Genomic DNA, 21,060 nt, shown 5'->3' with positions numbered 1-21,060 from the left:
GAGATGATTTGCCATGGGCTGCCAAGAAGTGGAACACCGTTGAGCAGGGAATTAAGCTTCTGAAGGAGTTTGCTGTGAAGGAAGTGCTTTATGGAGATCATGGCACTCATGAGCCTGATGATATTCCTTTGGGAACAGGTCTCATGAAGAAGCTGATTAAGCTTGCTCCTTCATCCTATGCTAACATCTTGGCCAGCAAGTTTCTATCAAGGAGTGATAATGGAAGATCTTTCACTGTTGGTGAATTCACTGACCAGCTCAGGCAGATTGAGGATAGCTTGTCCCATTCTGGTATAATCTGTGCCATAAAGACTATGACTACAGAGATTAAGAATACCATGAAAGAACTGAAGGAGGACCTTACAACCTCAATTTCCAATCTGGCAAAGGATACCATTCCTGCATCATCTGAATGGGTGCATGTTTCTGCAGTCAGGAACAGACGCCCACCTCCTGCAAGGCAATTCCAGCCTAGGAGGAGACAAATTCCACCCAGACAGCAGCAATCACGTGCGTCACTGTGGATACTTCTGCGTGACACATACGGGGAGAACATGAACAAATGGGATGGTAAACCTACTTCAGCTCTTTCAAAGAGGGTCAAGGATCTGCAGAATGGCAGAAACAGAGGCAGCAATGCCAGGAAAGTCGCTGCCACTTCTTCAGCTCCTGAGAGCAACTGCAATTGTTCCAACAGTTGCAATTTCTCTCGCAACAACACCAATCATTGTGTACACCCCACATGCCATGTTCAGCATTAGGGGTGCCCTGCCTCCAGCCAGGAGGAGGAAAGGGATAGTGGAGAGAACCGAATCTATTGGAATGTATTCATTAGGTGGCCTGGCAGTTCAAGAGTTCGGAAATACAGGGCTTTAGTTGACACAGGTGCTCAGTGTACTTTATTGCCATCAAATTGCAAAGGGACAGAGTCCATTTCTATCTTTGGAATCACTGGTGGATCTCAAGAGTTAACTAAGGTACAGGCTGAGATCAGTTTAACTGGTAAAGAGTGGAAGATACATACTATTGTAACTGGTCCTGCTGCGCCTTGCATTTTGGGAATTGACTTTTTGAGACAAGGTTGTTTCAAAGATCCTAAGGGTCACAAATGGGCTTTTGGAATAGCATCTGTAGAGATTGAGGATGATAAATTGAAATTGTCTGTTAGACCTGAACTTTCTGATGAATCTGCAGTTGTGGGACATCATGACATAGAGGACCTGGAAGTGCCAATTGCAACTCAAACTGTTCATCATAGGCAGTACAGAACTAACCGTGACTCTTTGTTGCCCATTCATCAGCTGATTCGTCAATTGGAGAGTCAGGCTGTCATCGAGAAAGCTCATTCACCTTTCAACAGTCCCATCTGGCCTGTGCGTAAACCTACGGGCGACTGGAGACTGACAGTTGACTTTCGTGCCCTCAACGAGGTGACGCCACCCATGAGTGCAGCTGTGCCGGACATGCTGGAACTCCAGTACGAGCTGGAATCGAAGGAGGCTAAATGGTATGCAACCATAGACATTGCTAATGCTTTCTTCTCTATTCCCATAGCAAAGGAGTGCAGGCCTCAGTTTGCATTCACCTGGAGAGGAATCCAGTACCAGTTCAACCGTTTGCCTCAGGGGTGGAAACACAGCTCAACCATCTGTCACTCAGTCATCCACAATGCACTGGAGAAAGGTAAAGCTCCAGAGCACATCCAGTACATCGACGACATCATTGTGTGGGGCCAAACTGCTGAGGAAGTCTTCGAGAAAGGTAACAAAATCATTGACATTCTGTTGCAAGCAGGTTTTGCCATTAAGAGAGACAAGGTCAAAGGACCTGCCAGAGAAATTCAGTTTCTGGGAGTGCGGTGGCAAGATGGTCGCCGTTACATTCCTCAGGATGTGATCAACAAAGTCTCTACCATGGCAGTTCCCACCAGTAAGAAGGACACACTTTCTTTCCTTGGTGTGGTGGGATTTTGGAGACTACACATTCCTGGTTTCAGTCAGATTGTCAAACCTCTGCATGATGTGACTCGTAAGAGAAACAATTTCGAGTGGGGACCTGAACAACAAGCAGCCTTTGATCAAATTAAGCGAGAAGTAGTCCATGCAGTGGGTTTGGGACCTGTGAGATCTGGTCCGGACATTAAAAACATTCTGTACACGGCTGCCAGTGACAATGGTCCAACTTGGAGTCTCTGGCAGAGAGCTCCAAATGAGACACGTGGTCGTCCACTTGGTTTCTGGGGACGTTGTTACAGAGGTTCAGAGACAAATTACACTGCAACTGAGAAAGAGATTCTAGCAGCCTATGAGGGAGTGAAAGCAGCTTCTGAAGTGATTGGAACTGAGTCACAATTGCTTTTAGCTCCTAGACTGCCAGTTCTTAACTGGATGTTCAAGGGCAAAGGTTCATCACTACATCATGCCACAGATGCAACCTGGTCTAAATGGATGGCTTTGATAACCCAACGAGCACGAATGGGTAATCTTGATCGACCTGGTCTGGTGGAGGTGATCACCAACTGGCCGGAAGGCACAGACTGTACCAAACCTCCAGAGGAGAAAATAACTCGTGCTGAGGAAGCTCCTCCCTATGATGATCTCTCTGATGAGGAAAAGAACTATGCTTTGTTCACAGATGGTTCCTGTCGTCTTGTTGGGAACAAGCGACTATGGAAGTCAGCAGTTTGGAGTCCAACCAGGAGAGTTACCGAAACGAAAGATGGAGAAGGAGAATCCAGTCAGTTCGCTGAGGTAAAAGCTGTTCAACTTGCTCTTGATGTGGCTGAACGTGAAAATTGGCCTATCCTTTACCTCTACACCGACTCGTGGATGGTAGCCAATGCTCTATGGGGTTGGCTAAAGGACTGGAAGAAGAATGGTTGGCAGAGGAAAGGAAAGCCTATTTGGTGTGCTGATCTATGGCAGGACATTGATGCACGGCTGGAGAAAATTCCAGTGAAGGTGCGGCACGTAGACGCACACATGCCTAAGAGCAGAGCCAATGAGGAACATCACCACAACCAGAAGGCAGATCAAGCTGCTAAGATTGCTCAAGCTGATACCAACTCTGAACTTGACATTGACCTTGATTGGAAACACCGAGGTGAACTGTTCTTAGCTCGGTGGGCCCATGACTCATCTGGACATCAAGGCAGAGATGGAACATACCGATGGGCTCGCGATAGGTCAATTGACTTGTCCATGGACGCTATCACCCAAGTCATCTATGACTGTGACATTTGTGCTGCTATTAAGCAGGCTAAGCGAATCAAGCCCTTATGGTATGGTGAGAGATGGTCAAAGTACAAGTATGGTGAAGCCTGGCAGATTGACTACATCACTTTACCTCGATCTCGTTCTGGCAAGCAGTATGTGCTAACGATGGTAGAAGCCAGCACTGGATGGTTGGAAACCTATCCAGTTCCGCATGCTACTGCACGTAACACCATTGTTGGTTTGGAGAGACAGATCTTGTGGAGACATGGAACTCCAGAGAGAATTGAGTCAGACAATGGTACTCATTTCAAGAACAATCTTGTGAAAAACTGGGCCAAAGAGCATGGTATTGAATGGATCTATCATATACCCTACTATGCACCAGCTTCAGGGAAGATTGAACGCTACAATGGTTTGCTGAAAACCACCCTAAAGGCCATGGGGGGTGGAACTCTGAAAAACTGGGACAAACATTTAGCACAAGCTACTTGGTTGGTAAATAGTAGAGGTTCAGTAAACAGAGCAGGACCTGCACAATCAGATTTGGTCCAAACAGTAGACGGTGATAAAGTTCCTGTTGTACGTGAAAAGAATCTGTTAGGGAAAACTGTTTGGGTATTTTCTCCTTCGGGCGAAGGGAAACCTGTCCGAGGGGTGGTGTCTGCTGAAGGTCCTGGTCATACATACTGGGTAATGCAGGAGAATGGTGAAATCCAGTGTATTCCACAGAGAAATCTAACTTTAGCTGAGAGAGTTTAAATTCAAGCTGTTAGGAGTTTTCTGTTCTAGGTAACATCGGCGCCCAACACTGAGAGAATCTACAATAGAATCTACAGTACGTGAGCACGAACCCAACATCACCTGGGAGTCCCTGTTCTGAGCTTTTGAATCACCTACATCTGATTGAAGTGTGAACTGAACTTGTATATATTATTTTAGTGTAAATATTGGTTTAGGTTAGATTGGATAATTCTCAGCGATACTCTGAGCGAAGTAGACAAGGGGTGGATTGTGCTAGTTTGAAGCAAGCTGGAATGTTTTGGTAGAAGAACTAGATAACGGGCAGTGAAATGAAAAACAATTGTGTCTACTTCTCTCACAGTCACGCTGAGAACTCTGGGAAGAAGAAAGACTTTTTCTCCATTTTGTTTCTCACTCTTGCTTTTGCCTTAGACCTGGTCACATCTCATTAACCCTGCTCCTACTAACCCTGCTCCTTAACCTCTTGGCTGCACCTCTATTCTTCCTGAGAACTGGGGTAAGGTTGAGAGGGGCCGGGGGAGGTGTTGGGGTGGTTTGAGAGCCCCTCCTGGGGACTCAGGTTTCTGGGAGGGGAGTTGTGCTTTTGTATTGTTTATCCTTTATATATTTCTGTATATAATTGTATATAACTGTATATATTGTAAATAGCTGCTTGTAAATTCTGCTAGCTGTAAATAAATTGCTTCATCTATATTCCCAGGGTCCGTCTGAGTTAGCTGGGGCAAATACAAAAGTGTGGGGGGGCGGGGTAACCCCCAAACCATCACATTTTAATTGGCTTTCCCAACGTGGGGCTCGATATTTCAGTGAGTGGAAATTAGCTCTGGGAATTAAGATGAAGCTAATCAAGCAGCTATTGTACTTGGTGGGGATTGCTGTGTGGCCTGTTTTCTGGTTTTTTGTGTACAACTGGATCAAAGATCAAATTGGTTATTTCTTACTTCATGTAGTTTTTAAGAAGGCTAAAGTTAAGCTTTCAAACATGTTCTGGAGCTGGGGTGATTTTATTCTTGGTTATGCTGGTTTTAGTGTCACTGAGAATATTACTAGTGATATTACAAGAGTTTTTGTCAATAATGTTACAATCAATCGAGAGTCTGCTTTATCTACTGCTCTCATGAGGGTCATCCAGCCCCAAACTGAAATGCCAAATCCCTGCAAGGATTGCTACTCGAAACAGAGCATGGCATGGTTGCTGGGCATTATACTGGCTCTTGTAGTTTTAAATTTCATATTAATTTTGGCATTATTTGTGAAAAATTCAAAACCAGTTTCTGTAAGAGCTAGGAAAAATTCTGTGTCTCAGAAGCAGTCTCTTTCACAGCAAAACAAGGGAACACAGTTATCGGCTTCCCCCTTGCCAGCCTCTGCCCCTCCTTCTCCAAGTGCTGGGAACACAGCCAGTGTTCCTGCCACTAACGTAAACAATGATAACGGGCAGAGTTCGGCAGGAGCCCTAGGAGGACAGGCAGGTACCCAAAATCAGAATGTTCCTAGCAAAAATGAAAACAAGTCAGGGTTGGCAGGCATCCCAGGAGGACAGGCAAATAATCCCACTAATGCTAATACTACTGCTAATGCTGGTAACGCTAGCCCAGTCAGTCCAAATCCTAATGACACCAGCTCAGCCAATTCGAACCCCCAGCCAGCAGACCAGAACCAAAATCCTCCTGTTAAAAGCAAGGCAGATTTGAACTCACAAGCTCCAGGTCAGACCCCTAAGGATACAAATGCTCCAAGTCAGACTCCTAAAGATTCAAATCCTCCAGCAGACACATCCAAGTCTGTTGCTGCTCAGGCCCTTCTAGCACCTGCTAAGGCAAAAGCTAAAACAAAGAGTGGTTCGCAGGAGGATGTAAGACAGGGGACCTCTGGTGATCAGCAAGAAGAGGAGGATGAGACAGTTAGTCTGCGAGACCTTGTAGATGTGCTGAGACAACAATACTCAAGTGAGAGGAGCGCTGTGAGGTTAGCTGCCAAGAGAGAGGATGGTTCCCATGAGTTTAGGAATGCTATGAGGAAGATTGTGTTAGGCCAGGCACCACCAGATCAACAGGAAGAAGAGGAGGAAGATGACATCCAAGGCTCCAAGGATCCACTCAGAGAGGTCAGGGAAGTTAGGAAGGAATACACAAGGGAATCAGGTGAGCCAATCCTAAGCTGGCTAGTGAGATGCCGTGGTATTGGTGCTAATGCTCTGCAGGTAGGAGACAAGTCTGCCAAGCAGCTGGGACCACTCACTAAGGAGAGTGGAGTGGACAAACACCTAGCAAGTCCTCTTGGTAGGGTTAGCTTGTGGACACGCCTTCTGTTGGCTGTGGCTATGAGATATCCTTCCCGAGATGATTTGCCATGGGCTGCCAAGAAGTGGAACACCGTTGAGCAGGGAATTAAGCTTCTGAAGGAGTTTGCTGTGAAGGAAGTGCTTTATGGAGATCATGGCACTCATGAGCCTGATGATATTCCTTTGGGAACAGGTCTCATGAAGAAGCTGATTAAGCTTGCTCCTTCATCCTATGCTAACATCTTGGCCAGCAAGTTTCTATCAAGGAGTGATAATGGAAGATCTTTCACTGTTGGTGAATTCACTGACCAGCTCAGGCAGATTGAGGATAGCTTGTCCCATTCTGGTATAATCTGTGCCATAAAGACTATGACTACAGAGATTAAGAATACCATGAAAGAACTGAAGGAGGACCTTACAACCTCAATTTCCAATCTGGCAAAGGATACCATTCCTGCATCATCTGAATGGGTGCATGTTTCTGCAGTCAGGAACAGACGCCCACCTCCTGCAAGGCAATTCCAGCCTAGGAGGAGACAAATTCCACCCAGACAGCAGCAATCACGTGCGTCACTGTGGATACTTCTGCGTGACACATACGGGGAGAACATGAACAAATGGGATGGTAAACCTACTTCAGCTCTTTCAAAGAGGGTCAAGGATCTGCAGAATGGCAGAAACAGAGGCAGCAATGCCAGGAAAGTCGCTGCCACTTCTTCAGCTCCTGAGAGCAACTGCAATTGTTCCAACAGTTGCAATTTCTCTCGCAACAACACCAATCATTGTGTACACCCCACATGCCATGTTCAGCATTAGGGGTGCCCTGCCTCCAGCCAGGAGGAGGAAAGGGATAGTGGAGAGAACCGAATCTATTGGAATGTATTCATTAGGTGGCCTGGCAGTTCAAGAGTTCGGAAATACAGGGCTTTAGTTGACACAGGTGCTCAGTGTACTTTATTGCCATCAAATTGCAAAGGGACAGAGTCCATTTCTATCTTTGGAATCACTGGTGGATCTCAAGAGTTAACTAAGGTACAGGCTGAGATCAGTTTAACTGGTAAAGAGTGGAAGATACATACTATTGTAACTGGTCCTGCTGCGCCTTGCATTTTGGGAATTGACTTTTTGAGACAAGGTTGTTTCAAAGATCCTAAGGGTCACAAATGGGCTTTTGGAATAGCATCTGTAGAGATTGAGGATGATAAATTGAAATTGTCTGTTAGACCTGAACTTTCTGATGAATCTGCAGTTGTGGGACATCATGACATAGAGGACCTGGAAGTGCCAATTGCAACTCAAACTGTTCATCATAGGCAGTACAGAACTAACCGTGACTCTTTGTTGCCCATTCATCAGCTGATTCGTCAATTGGAGAGTCAGGCTGTCATCGAGAAAGCTCATTCACCTTTCAACAGTCCCATCTGGCCTGTGCGTAAACCTACGGGCGACTGGAGACTGACAGTTGACTTTCGTGCCCTCAACGAGGTGACGCCACCCATGAGTGCAGCTGTGCCGGACATGCTGGAACTCCAGTACGAGCTGGAATCGAAGGAGGCTAAATGGTATGCAACCATAGACATTGCTAATGCTTTCTTCTCTATTCCCATAGCAAAGGAGTGCAGGCCTCAGTTTGCATTCACCTGGAGAGGAATCCAGTACCAGTTCAACCGTTTGCCTCAGGGGTGGAAACACAGCTCAACCATCTGTCACTCAGTCATCCACAATGCACTGGAGAAAGGTAAAGCTCCAGAGCACATCCAGTACATCGACGACATCATTGTGTGGGGCCAAACTGCTGAGGAAGTCTTCGAGAAAGGTAACAAAATCATTGACATTCTGTTGCAAGCAGGTTTTGCCATTAAGAGAGACAAGGTCAAAGGACCTGCCAGAGAAATTCAGTTTCTGGGAGTGCGGTGGCAAGATGGTCGCCGTTACATTCCTCAGGATGTGATCAACAAAGTCTCTACCATGGCAGTTCCCACCAGTAAGAAGGACACACTTTCTTTCCTTGGTGTGGTGGGATTTTGGAGACTACACATTCCTGGTTTCAGTCAGATTGTCAAACCTCTGCATGATGTGACTCGTAAGAGAAACAATTTCGAGTGGGGACCTGAACAACAAGCAGCCTTTGATCAAATTAAGCGAGAAGTAGTCCATGCAGTGGGTTTGGGACCTGTGAGATCTGGTCCGGACATTAAAAACATTCTGTACACGGCTGCCAGTGACAATGGTCCAACTTGGAGTCTCTGGCAGAGAGCTCCAAATGAGACACGTGGTCGTCCACTTGGTTTCTGGGGACGTTGTTACAGAGGTTCAGAGACAAATTACACTGCAACTGAGAAAGAGATTCTAGCAGCCTATGAGGGAGTGAAAGCAGCTTCTGAAGTGATTGGAACTGAGTCACAATTGCTTTTAGCTCCTAGACTGCCAGTTCTTAACTGGATGTTCAAGGGCAAAGGTTCATCACTACATCATGCCACAGATGCAACCTGGTCTAAATGGATGGCTTTGATAACCCAACGAGCACGAATGGGTAATCTTGATCGACCTGGTCTGGTGGAGGTGATCACCAACTGGCCGGAAGGCACAGACTGTACCAAACCTCCAGAGGAGAAAATAACTCGTGCTGAGGAAGCTCCTCCCTATGATGATCTCTCTGATGAGGAAAAGAACTATGCTTTGTTCACAGATGGTTCCTGTCGTCTTGTTGGGAACAAGCGACTATGGAAGTCAGCAGTTTGGAGTCCAACCAGGAGAGTTACCGAAACGAAAGATGGAGAAGGAGAATCCAGTCAGTTCGCTGAGGTAAAAGCTGTTCAACTTGCTCTTGATGTGGCTGAACGTGAAAATTGGCCTATCCTTTACCTCTACACCGACTCGTGGATGGTAGCCAATGCTCTATGGGGTTGGCTAAAGGACTGGAAGAAGAATGGTTGGCAGAGGAAAGGAAAGCCTATTTGGTGTGCTGATCTATGGCAGGACATTGATGCACGGCTGGAGAAAATTCCAGTGAAGGTGCGGCACGTAGACGCACACATGCCTAAGAGCAGAGCCAATGAGGAACATCACCACAACCAGAAGGCAGATCAAGCTGCTAAGATTGCTCAAGCTGATACCAACTCTGAACTTGACATTGACCTTGATTGGAAACACCGAGGTGAACTGTTCTTAGCTCGGTGGGCCCATGACTCATCTGGACATCAAGGCAGAGATGGAACATACCGATGGGCTCGCGATAGGTCAATTGACTTGTCCATGGACGCTATCACCCAAGTCATCTATGACTGTGACATTTGTGCTGCTATTAAGCAGGCTAAGCGAATCAAGCCCTTATGGTATGGTGAGAGATGGTCAAAGTACAAGTATGGTGAAGCCTGGCAGATTGACTACATCACTTTACCTCGATCTCGTTCTGGCAAGCAGTATGTGCTAACGATGGTAGAAGCCAGCACTGGATGGTTGGAAACCTATCCAGTTCCGCATGCTACTGCACGTAACACCATTGTTGGTTTGGAGAGACAGATCTTGTGGAGACATGGAACTCCAGAGAGAATTGAGTCAGACAATGGTACTCATTTCAAGAACAATCTTGTGAAAAACTGGGCCAAAGAGCATGGTATTGAATGGATCTATCATATACCCTACTATGCACCAGCTTCAGGGAAGATTGAACGCTACAATGGTTTGCTGAAAACCACCCTAAAGGCCATGGGGGGTGGAACTCTGAAAAACTGGGACAAACATTTAGCACAAGCTACTTGGTTGGTAAATAGTAGAGGTTCAGTAAACAGAGCAGGACCTGCACAATCAGATTTGGTCCAAACAGTAGACGGTGATAAAGTTCCTGTTGTACGTGAAAAGAATCTGTTAGGGAAAACTGTTTGGGTATTTTCTCCTTCGGGCGAAGGGAAACCTGTCCGAGGGGTGGTGTCTGCTGAAGGTCCTGGTCATACATACTGGGTAATGCAGGAGAATGGTGAAATCCAGTGTATTCCACAGAGAAATCTAACTTTAGCTGAGAGAGTTTAAATTCAAGCTGTTAGGAGTTTTCTGTTCTAGGTAACATCGGCGCCCAACACTGAGAGAATCTACAATAGAATCTACAGTACGTGAGCACGAACCCAACATCACCTGGGAGTCCCTGTTCTGAGCTTTTGAATCACCTACATCTGATTGAAGTGTGAACTGAACTTGTATATATTATTTTAGTGTAAATATTGGTTTAGGTTAGATTGGATAATTCTCAGCGATACTCTGAGCGAAGTAGACAAGGGGTGGATTGTGCTAGTTTGAAGCAAGCTGGAATGTTTTGGTAGAAGAACTAGATAACGGGCAGTGAAATGAAAAACAATTGTGTCTACTTCTCTCACAGTCACGCTGAGAACTCTGGGAAGAAGAAAGACTTTTTCTCCATTTTGTTTCTCACTCTTGCTTTTGCCTTAGACCTGGTCACATCTCATTAACCCTGCTCCTACTAACCCTGCTCCTTAACCTCTTGGCTGCACCTCTATTCTTCCTGAGAACTGGGGTAAGGTTGAGAGGGGCCGGGGGAGGTGTTGGGGTGGTTTGAGAGCCCCTCCTGGGGACTCAGGTTTCTGGGAGGGGAGTTGTGCTTTTGTATTGTTTATCCTTTATATATTTCTGTATATAATTGTATATAACTGTATATATTGTAAATAGCTGCTTGTAAATTCTGCTAGCTGTAAATAAATTGCTTCATCTATATTCCCAGGGTCCGTCTGAGTTAGCTGGGGCAAATACAAAAGTGTGGGGGGGCGGGGTAACCCCCAAACCATCACAGCTGCCCAAGGAGGTGGTGGAGGCACCGTCCCTGGAGGTGTTGAAGCAAAGCCTGGCTGAGGCACTTAGTGCCATGGTCTAGTTGTCTGGCTAGGGCTGGGTGCTAGGTTGGCCTGGATGATCTTGGAGGTCTCTTCCAACCTGCTTGATTCTATGATTCTAGGAGTTTTGGGATGTGGCTTCCTGATGTGTGTTCGCTGGGGGCAGTGCACAATGTTGCTGTTCCGCCACTAGGCGGCGCGCCACGGCCTCAAGTTTTCTTTCGTACTTAACAAGTTATAAGCAGGTTTTTTCCTCACAGCATATTTAAAACCTCAGGGAAAACAGAGAAAATTCAACAAGCAGTAGTTTAGTGTTACATTTAGCCTGGTGAGGTCCTTATCCTTACGTTTCTGCACCAGGAAGATGTCCACGATAACAAAACTCATCGGGAATATACAGAAAAGCCAAATCCTTCCAAGGGATTTTGAGTATCTGAGTGGAGCCTTCAGTCCTGAGTTTGCTTCCTTCCCATGCTCCAGTAGGATGGTCTCCAAAGAGGATCTGTCCTTGTATGCCAAAGGATGATGTACTGACAAAAGCTGGGTCTTAACCAGAGCCACTCGAGGAGCATCTGTGCCAAAAGTGGCAGTCATTCTTTCAATCCCTGCCTTGCTCTGAACCTTGCTGTTCAGAGGTCGATAAGGCAAAGTTGTTGGCACCAGTCAGGGCGAGGCAGGCATGCTTTTGGGAGGTTTGGTCCTATCCTGCAGTGTATAAAGTTAATGTTTTGATAAGGAAGACCAAATGTCTCCCCAGAAAGCCTATGAAGTGATAAACCTGTATGTGAATGGAGTACTTCACCCCAGCTGGGGTGGGATACCTTCTGTGCAGGTCTCCCCCAGACTTTGCTGCTGCATCACCTTTGGGAGTCAGAAAAGGAGCAATATTGTCTCCTATTTTTGGGAGCATACTGCAGGTGTCTGTCACTGCAAGAGTAGTTCAGAAAGCTTCTTCCTACACTGCTAAGAATTTAGTTTAGCTATAGTACTTCACACTTTTGTGTTATTAACCTAAGCTGGCCTTTTCTCCTCTTTCTCCTCCCAGTGTCCCAGCCTCCTGACTTGAGCTGTGGTCACACAAATAGCTGACTTTGCTTTTAAGCCAACTCTGGGAGCAGACAGCTCAAAGCTGGTGAGGAATGGGATGCAGTGGCTTACCACAGAGGAAAAGGCACAAATCTCTTCATATTATAAAAGACATTTGGTAAACTTACATGAAAGTAATACTCAGTTATAATCAGTTTTCATTAAAAGCACACATATCAGAGGGGTTTTGGTTTTTAATTTCCTCCTAGCTGATCTTTCCCAGTGGCTGTGGCATTTTCTCCAAGGGAAGCAGTGTTGGAGATCATAACATAGAGCATAATCTTTTGCCACCTTGCCTGACACGATGTGCAGAATGAAAATGCTTGTTCCTGGGTTACCTGGTGTCTGTACCCACACCTGCAGAGCTGTCTCTCTACCTGCTGGGGATTGCTGACCTGTGCTCTGTGACTTGCACGTACAGAATGGGGCAGCTGCACTAGGAGCTGCTTACTGGAACCTGTGTTTAAGGTAAATGTAGTTTTTTTCTGTAGGACAGCCAAATCATTCCCTGTTCACATTAGAATAGGTGTGGGTATCACTAACCTGACTGCTTCTTAGAAGCTTTATCATAGAATCAACCAGGTTGGAAGAGACCTCCAAGATCATCCAGGCCAACCTAGCACCCAGCCCTAGCCAGTCAACCAGACCATGGCACTGAGTGCCTCATCCAGGCTTTGCTTGAACACCTCCAGGCACGGTGCCTCCACCACCTCCCTGGGCAGCCCATTCCAATGCCAATCACTCTCTCTGCCAACAACTTCCTCCTAACATCCAGCCTGTACTTCCAACATTAACTAACAACTTGTTTCATATGAATCTTGCTTCCCATATCTCACTGATTTTGGGGGGATTTGAGAGGAACACATGAGAAAGAGATTGCTGCCATAACACAACCTTGAAGAAGACCTTTGACGTTCAGGCTACTTCCCATAAATTCTGTACTGTGGTTTCAGTAAAAATCAATGGAAAGGTCTATAATTTGTTTTGGATAATGCAGCATCTGCCTTAAATGACAAATGTGAATGTAGTGGGCTGGCTTAGTGCTGCCTGGAAATTTAATCCCATGGAGAAGAAAATATTGAGTATCCCTAAACTCACCTTGAGTACACATATTAGTAACTGACAGTGTATAGACAGATGGTGATCTGGAAACTAAAGCCTGGGGAAAATAAACTTACAGATCTTAAAGTCAGCTGCATTTCCCAGTGGTAATGAAGTGGGAGAATTGGAGGGTGGTGGGGGGGTTTAGCTGTTAGCAGCTGACAAAACATCTGCCAGCAGTTTTGTTTGGAACCTGCTCCCTTTTTAAGAAGTGCACCTTTTGAAACATTCTGTGTGTAAAAACCTCCCCAAGTCTGTAAAACCTGAAAAACTGCTACAAAAGTAACCTGGTGATAAGATAAATGTTTGTCTGGCTACGTGCAATGCCATGAATCAAGTTTTTCTTCTTTCCCCTTGAAGGATTCTGCTTTGGAATCTTTTATGGGAGCAAAATCTTATCATTTATCATCAGCATGTGGTTACTGTTGTCCACAAGAACTAATGATGGGTGCACTGTTGATCAGCTGATGATGACTGGGCTTCAGTGCAGCACCATTCCTAATCATCTTACACTAACAGTGCATTTCTGCTTCTCACCAGTCCTGGATGGTGGTTTGCTATAGAACAACTGTAACCTAAACAAACTTTAAACTTAGAATAATTGTAACTGGAAGAGACCTTTAAGATCATCACAGTATCACCAAGGTTGGAAGAGACCTCACAGATCATCAAGTCCAACCCTTTACCACAGAGCTCAAGGCTAGACCATGGCACCAAGTGCCATGTCCAATCCTGCCTTGAACAGCTCCAGGGACGGCGACTCCACCACCTCCCCGGGCAGCCCATTCCAGTGTCCAATGACTCTCTCAGGGAAGAACTTTCTCCTCACCTCCAGCCTAAATTTCCCCTGGCGCAGCCTGAGGCTGTGTCCTCTTGTTCTGGTGCTGGCCACCTGAGAGAAGAGAGCAACCTCCTCCTGGCCACAACCACTCTTCAGCTCTAACTGTTAACCCAATACTGCTGCATCATCACTAAACCATGTCCCTAAGCACCACATTGACACAGCATATAAGGAGATAAAAGGTTACTGTTACCCCAGTTTGACTATAAAACTGGAGTTAAAGTTTTCCAGAAGAAGAGAACTAGCTGCTGTGTGCTCCTTCAGTGTAGTGAGCTTTGCCCTGCTGTAGTACTTCTGGACTGCTAAAATACAGAGGTGTTAGAGTGATGAAAAGTTGCAAATGCAGGCAGAAGTAGGAATGTGCAGGTTTTTCAGGAGCCCTGGCGTTTAGAAATGTGCAGAGCATGCCCACTGTTTTGGGGAGCATCTCTGTGGCTAAAAGCAGGGTGGCTGGAGCCCACTGACAACACCTGACCTGGGGATGGAGCAGCTCTGCAGTTGTGGGAGCAGCTCAAATGGTGGGACTCCCTCTCTGGCTGTGCAAGAGCCTGGCCTTCTTTGTAGGGCACTGGCTGACTCATCTCCCAGGGAAAGGGTCGATGTTTTCATCACCAAGCATTTGGGGTTAAGGATGGAGAACTTGGCCAGCCAATTCCAAACTACCCACTTTTCACATGGAAGTGTTCTTGGCCTGCACAAAGCTGAGTGTGAGCTTGAAGTATTCTCTCATTTTGTTCTGAAGCTTTCCTGGTGCCCAGGCCTGGGTGCAGCCTTGATTCCTTGAATGGGCAAGAGCCAGACAGAGAGAAAGACTTGCTCCCGAATCAGAGGAAACTTCAGGCTGTGGCTGAGCCTATCATGTGTAAGAATTGAGCTCTGTGTAGCTAGTTCCAAGTTCCCACAAGTCTGTGTCTCCTAAATACATGCAGTTAGCCTGCACAGTTCAGTTTGCACAGGACTTGTACTCCCTTGCTATAAATCTGCATTTAATCAACAAGACTAGGATGGGACAGCAGCTGGTAACATCACAGAGATGAAGAGAGTAGTATGATGAAGAGAAGACCTCATCACATAGCTTACCTGGGTAATAACAACCTGCAGCTGCAAATATGCCTGTGCTCCCCTTACACTCCCATGCACTGACATCAAAGCCTGCCTGGATTCCAAACCCTATGACTGCTGCAGGTTGATTTTTAGCCAGTTCTCTAAGGCAATGAAGTAGTAAGCAGTCATCTTGTCAGCCTGACACTTCCCACCAGTAACCTTTGAATTCACTGACCAGTTTCCAATCAATTTGTTATGTTATTCTGTTCCTGCATCTGAAAGTTCAATTATTCTGATGAGTTTGATGGAAGTAGGTGACGTGTGGAGAGACACTGCTAGTATCTCCATGAAGGGAAAGCCTGCAATGGTGTCTGTATGCAGTTCTCACATCATCACAGATGAACTTTATAGTACTTCAATAGTTTTTTATACTGTCCCATTATTAGACCCCAAAGAATTCACAAGAGAGATTAGCAGAGGAAGCCAAGCCACAATTTCTGCCGTGTAAGACTACGGCTTTAAACAACTAAGTAGAAGTTCTGAAAGAGGTTTTCAAGTTAATTTAACCTCCAAGAGTAAGCATGAGAAAATGCAAATCTACTCTGTGCAATGACAGGAGGGAGAAGGCTTCCTAGAGTTCAGGATACCATATTCCCAGGATGAAGAAGGGCTCCAGCTTGGAGGAAAGTAGCCATACACTGCCTGAGGAGGTGTGAGTGGCCAAGAAAAATCTACTGACAGTGTGAAAAGAATCTGCCTGGAATAACTTAAAGCTTCTTGCTGGAATAGGCCTTCTGAGAGAACAACCATTTAAAAATACTGAAGCAGTCCCCTGGCCCCCAGGCAGGACCTTGTGAGAAAGCATGAGTTTTGCAGGAAAGAGCAAGTGGCATGTTCTGTCACAGGGTTGGGTGAGGTCAGGGAACACAGAAGGACAACCTGCTGAGGAGCTGAGTGCTGTCTGTAGAGAGCAAGATGCCTCATCTCTGCAGTATGGAGTCATCAGCATCACCAAGCTGCCATAGAGCAGTGCTCTCATCCTCCTGCAGCCAAGGCTGGTAGCCAGCACTGTGGGAACTTGCAGCCGCACTACATGAAAGCTACAGACAAGCTTTTGAGTGGGCTTTTCATGCAAATATGTGATGGTTTGGGTGTTCCCCACCCCCCCACACTTTAGAATTTACCCAGACTAGACTCAGCCAGCTCTGGGAATATGGATGAAGCTTATTATTTACAGCTTAGCACAATATACAAGCAGATATTTACAGTATCTACAGTTATAGACAGAAATAGACAAGGTAAAAGGGAATACAGAAACACAACTCCCCTCCCAGAAACCTGAGTCCCCAGGAGGGGCTCTCAACCACCCCTGCACCTTCCCCCTGTCCCTCTCAACCTTACCCCAGTCCTAAGGAAGAAAGGAGGTTCAGCCAAGAGGTTAAGAAGCAAAGGTGAGTGGAGTTAGGGAGAGGAGTTTAATCAGGCTGAAGTTAAACCCTTCTTCCCTGCTTTTGACAGCACTGCTGTGTGTAAAGAAGTGAAAGGTGAACACAGTAATCTAGCAAACCTCTTCTGCTCAGGTATGTTCCACAGGACACTGGGAGGGAGCAGCTGAACTGCACAGGAGATAGCATCTCTGAAGGAGCATTTTCTGGACGTTTGTGAGAGGAGGCTGCTGTGTGGAAAGAGGTTCAGTATGATTGCAATGAAGTACTCATTGAGTCCCTTGTCTGCCTGCCTCAGTTAAAGTAGAGCTTGCCAAGCCACACCAAAAGCCTGTTGAATCAGCTGTACAACTATTATTCATCAATAAGCCACAAAATGAAAATAAAACCAGGACATACCTTGAAATGGAGGGGGAAACTTCCCTCTGCTCATCCCCAGTGGTGAGTCCTCCTGTTGGCCAAAAGGGGTGAAGAGCAGGTTGCTGGCAGCCTGATAGCCTGCTGAACGATGCTTTTCAGGTGAACAGTGACCCACTGCTCCCCATAGCTTTGGTGGCACGATGGTGGTCTGCATGAGTGATCACACTCTGCTGTGAATCCCCCATCAGCAGGCAGCAGCCATACTGGCTGAGCCTTTCCTCTAGATCACTGCTTTTGAGCAGCACTAAGTGCCCCAGGGCAAAGCAACCCAGCACAGGTGGGAGAGGCAAGAAAGAAGTGACCCCTTAATGCAGACAGCATGCACCTGCCTGAATGAGGCCAGTGCTTTCCCTAGCCCATCTGAACAAAAAGGAACAGCTGCAGATTTGCCTTTCCCCCAGGGTGGCTTTTGGCAGGTAAATGTGGCCTCTGGGAAGTTCAGTCCTTCTTGGTGGAGTAATGTAGTGCATGAAAGTGTTGTGAGGTCAGGGCAGGATTACAGTCTGGCCTGAAGTTTTCCCCATAGCAAAGGCCAGTAAGGAGCCATGACTCCAGTGGAGTAAATGAGCAAGACATAAATCACTTTTCATCCTGATTTATTTTGGCCAGGCTATCTTTGTTTCTTCTCTATTTCACTCATCCCAAGGCCAGACACTCATTTAATGTGTGTGTGTGTGTGTTCTGCCTTCCTCCTAGAATTTCCTCTGGGGGTGTGAGTCACTGGGTCTCCAGTCATACCATTTACATGTGCTACCTTGTCCTACTATCCCCAGCCTCTTTGCAGGGAATCAGGGAATTCTGGGGGCAATGACTGTGAACTACATTGGAATGGGCTGCCCAGGGAGGTGGTGGAGTCACCGTCCCTGGAGGTGTTCAAGCAAAGCCTGGCTGAGGCACTGAGTGCCATGGTCTGGTTGATTGGCTAGGGCTGGATGCTAGGTTGGCCTGGATGATCTTGGAGGTCTCTTCCAACCTGGTTGATTCTGATTCTATAGCAATTGCCAAATGATGTGAAATTTGAATCTTGGCATAACTGATTTGGAGAAAAGAAAACCAGCACTCTGAGGCAAGTCCTCCAAGGCAGTTTTGCTTCCTCAGTTACTAATTTGAAACAGAAGGAGTGAGCTTAGAGTGAAAAGCTGACCAAAGATTCTTCTGGCTTTCCCTGTCCTCTGAAGAGACAACTGCTGCAGAGCAAGTGCAGGGAGTTCTTCCAAAGAATTACTTCTTACATATCAAGGCCAGTGCTTTGAGAACTAAGACCTTGGGAAAGCAGTCAGTACAGACCATCCACGCCATGTGGGGATGTTTGTGTAAGCTTTGGCAGCAGCTACAGCCACCTGAAGCACCGATAAGCCAGAACAAAACATTCAGCCTGTGTAATCATCCACATCCTTGACCTCTTTGCATCTCTGCTGCCTTCTTAGTATTTTACTACAACTATGCCTTGCAGAAAACTGTTTTCTGCAGCAGGGAGTAAGGTTACAGAGTTATCTGTGGGTGGATCCTCACAGATCAGTTGATGTTTCTTCATGAAGCTCCACTCTTTGCTGAATTAGTTCAGTGTTCAGTGTAGTTTTTCAGTTGCAGATGATGATGCACCTAGTGCCATTTTCCACTTCTGATTCTTATCACAACCCAGTTGGGCAGAATGCTTTAAGCTGGTTAAAAGAGGCTTAAAGCAGCGACAAACACACATTTCTTTTCACATATCCCATGTACACTGAAAAAAAGTCATTTTTTGTATAAGTCAGAGCTGAGATTGGCATCTTCATAGTATGAGACAAATGGATATAAATCTGGCACTATATTGCCCCACCATGCTGATTGTGCCCAAAGTGGAGGGAGCTGCTGCCAGCACAGAAGTCATTGCAAGAACATGGAAAGGTCAGACTGACCCTGGCAGCTAGTAAAGCTGGAAAGCCTCTCTGCACTTGAACTTAGGGAGACAATAAAGCCTTAGTTTCCTCCCTTTTGAAAAGGAATAAGCTGTCCTCCTTGAGCCTGAAATGAGTTTCTTTCAGAAGCATACTAGGTGTGATGAATGCTGCCTGAGCAAGGGTGGGGGGTCCTCCTAAGCTGTGGAACAGTGCACAAGATCATGAGCACAGGACGTCTGAGAAGGCATGGCCCTGCTGTGGCAGATAGCTCCTGAGTGGAGCTGCGCTCACAGAAATGGGTTTCATTTTGGGTATTTTTGGTTCAGGTTGAAAAGTACACCAACAAAAAGCTTCCTGCTTCTTAGGAAGGAAGATGGCTTTGGCAGCAATTGTCTTTTAGAGAGCTTTGGTGGTAATAGTCCACTAGGAAACCTGTGACATGCAGGAAGGGGATTCTACTCATCTTCAAAGACTGAATGGAAGTGGAATGGTCTGAATGAAAGAAAATCAGACACGAGAGAAAACATGCTGATAGTCGGGATTGAATTGGTGAAGCCATTATCAAACTGGTTATCAAATCCCCTTTTCTGGAAGTTTTTAAAACCAGAGGAAGGGGTTGGTGGGTATAAAGGGAAGAGATGGCACTTCAGCTCAAGAACAATGTCTGAGGAGCCTCCCAGACACCTATGATACCATTGTTGAAAGGTGGTGATGACAGTGGTGCAGTGGAGAAGTAAGGAATTGCAAAGAGAGGGAAGAAGAGACTGAGCAGGGTGGTAGCAGGTGGGGTCCATGCCCTGCATGGCCCTTAGGTTGTGTGACCAGTTTGGCACTCATAGAGGAATCTCAGCTTTGGGACATGAAGCCCTGGGGAACCTGCTTGTCCCTCGCCGCGAAGCTCACCTCCTGAAGCACAACTGCTTATGGCTCCTATTGATTTTCCTGGAGGTTGGCATTACCCTTAATCAAAATTTCCTTCTCCAAGTTGCTGATGAGAAGAATCATCATAGACCACACAGAGTGTGGTATTAATGTGGGAGTAACTGACAGATTAAACAGAAGTTTGGTGATCTTCCCATGCAACAACGGACTGCATTTTGGGATCTACATTTAGCCTTTTTTCCACATCAAATAAATCACTACACATCCTGTTTCCCAAATGGCAATGAACATTCTGAAACACTCTCAAAATACAGTTTGTTCTTGTCTCATAAATGTCTCTGAGCTACAGCCTTCATAGTTTTATTTTGCCTCAGACCACTGGGACACAGCTTGCCTTGCAGGCAGGGCAGGACATGGGTAGAATTACCAGCTGAGCAGCCTTGAAGCTGAAGGTCTCTACCTTTGCAGTGGTTAAAGAAACCAGCTATGCAATGTGCTGCCACACACAGCATCTGTCAGTCCTTCCTTGGAGACTTGGCAGTGGGGATGTGTGTCAATGCCTTCCTCTGCAGGTGAGGGCCAGAGGTCCTTGAAACCCAGCCCAAAGAGCAGCAGAGCCTAATTACACGGAAAAGCCATTCTGGTTGTGCAGCACAAGACAGGCTTGGAAGTACTCAAGCAGGTCCAGAGGAGAGCCATAAAGATGTTCAGGAGGCTGGAGCAGCTCTCTCATGAAGAAAGGCTAAGAAGGGGTCTTACAAGAAAGATAAGAACTTCTTATCAAGGCCTGTGGTGATAGGACAAGGGGGATGGTTTTAAAACAAAAGAGGGTAGGTTTAAATTGGACTTAAGGAGGAAAAGGTGTTAGGACACTGGTATAGGTTGCTCAGAGAAGCTCCATCTCTGGAACTGCTCCAAGTAAGGTTGAATAGGACTTTGAAAAATCTGATCTAGTGAATGATGTCCCCACTCATGGCAATGGGATTGTCTTAGATGGTTTTTGAAGGTCCCCTCCAGTCCAAACTGTTTTGTGATGATTCTATACAGGACCAGTGCAGGAGAGGGACATAGATCACTACATGAAGAGGCTGGAAGAGTGCAGAGGATTACACATGACTGTTGTGGTCCTTGAGGTCACCTGTCTGTGCCTTGTGGTCCTTGAGGACATCTGTCTGCACCTTCTACCGTCCTACAGGATTGAGCAAACTACCAAGGAGGATTGGAATGACACCAAACCAGAATAATGGTAAAGCAGTCTG

General features: G+C 46.2%; 1 long non-coding RNA gene across 1 annotated transcript in view; it reads right to left on the bottom strand.

Moving 5' to 3' along the window:
• The window catches only part of LOC135176664 (uncharacterized), a 39,021-nt gene extending 21,738 nt beyond the window's left edge, over nt 1-17,283 (bottom strand). Inside the window, exon 1 of the long non-coding RNA XR_010302758.1 lies at nt 17,019-17,283. This is a non-coding gene — a long non-coding RNA (uncharacterized LOC135176664). The remainder of the gene's footprint in view (nt 1-17,018) is intronic.
• Between the last annotated feature and the right edge of the window lie 3,777 nt (nt 17,284-21,060).

This window comes from Pogoniulus pusillus, chromosome 7, assembly GCF_015220805.1.
Source record: "Pogoniulus pusillus isolate bPogPus1 chromosome 7, bPogPus1.pri, whole genome shotgun sequence".
Classification (NCBI taxonomy): domain Eukaryota; kingdom Metazoa; phylum Chordata; class Aves; order Piciformes; family Lybiidae; genus Pogoniulus; species Pogoniulus pusillus.
This window is presented reverse-complemented; position numbering and strand designations above follow the sequence as displayed.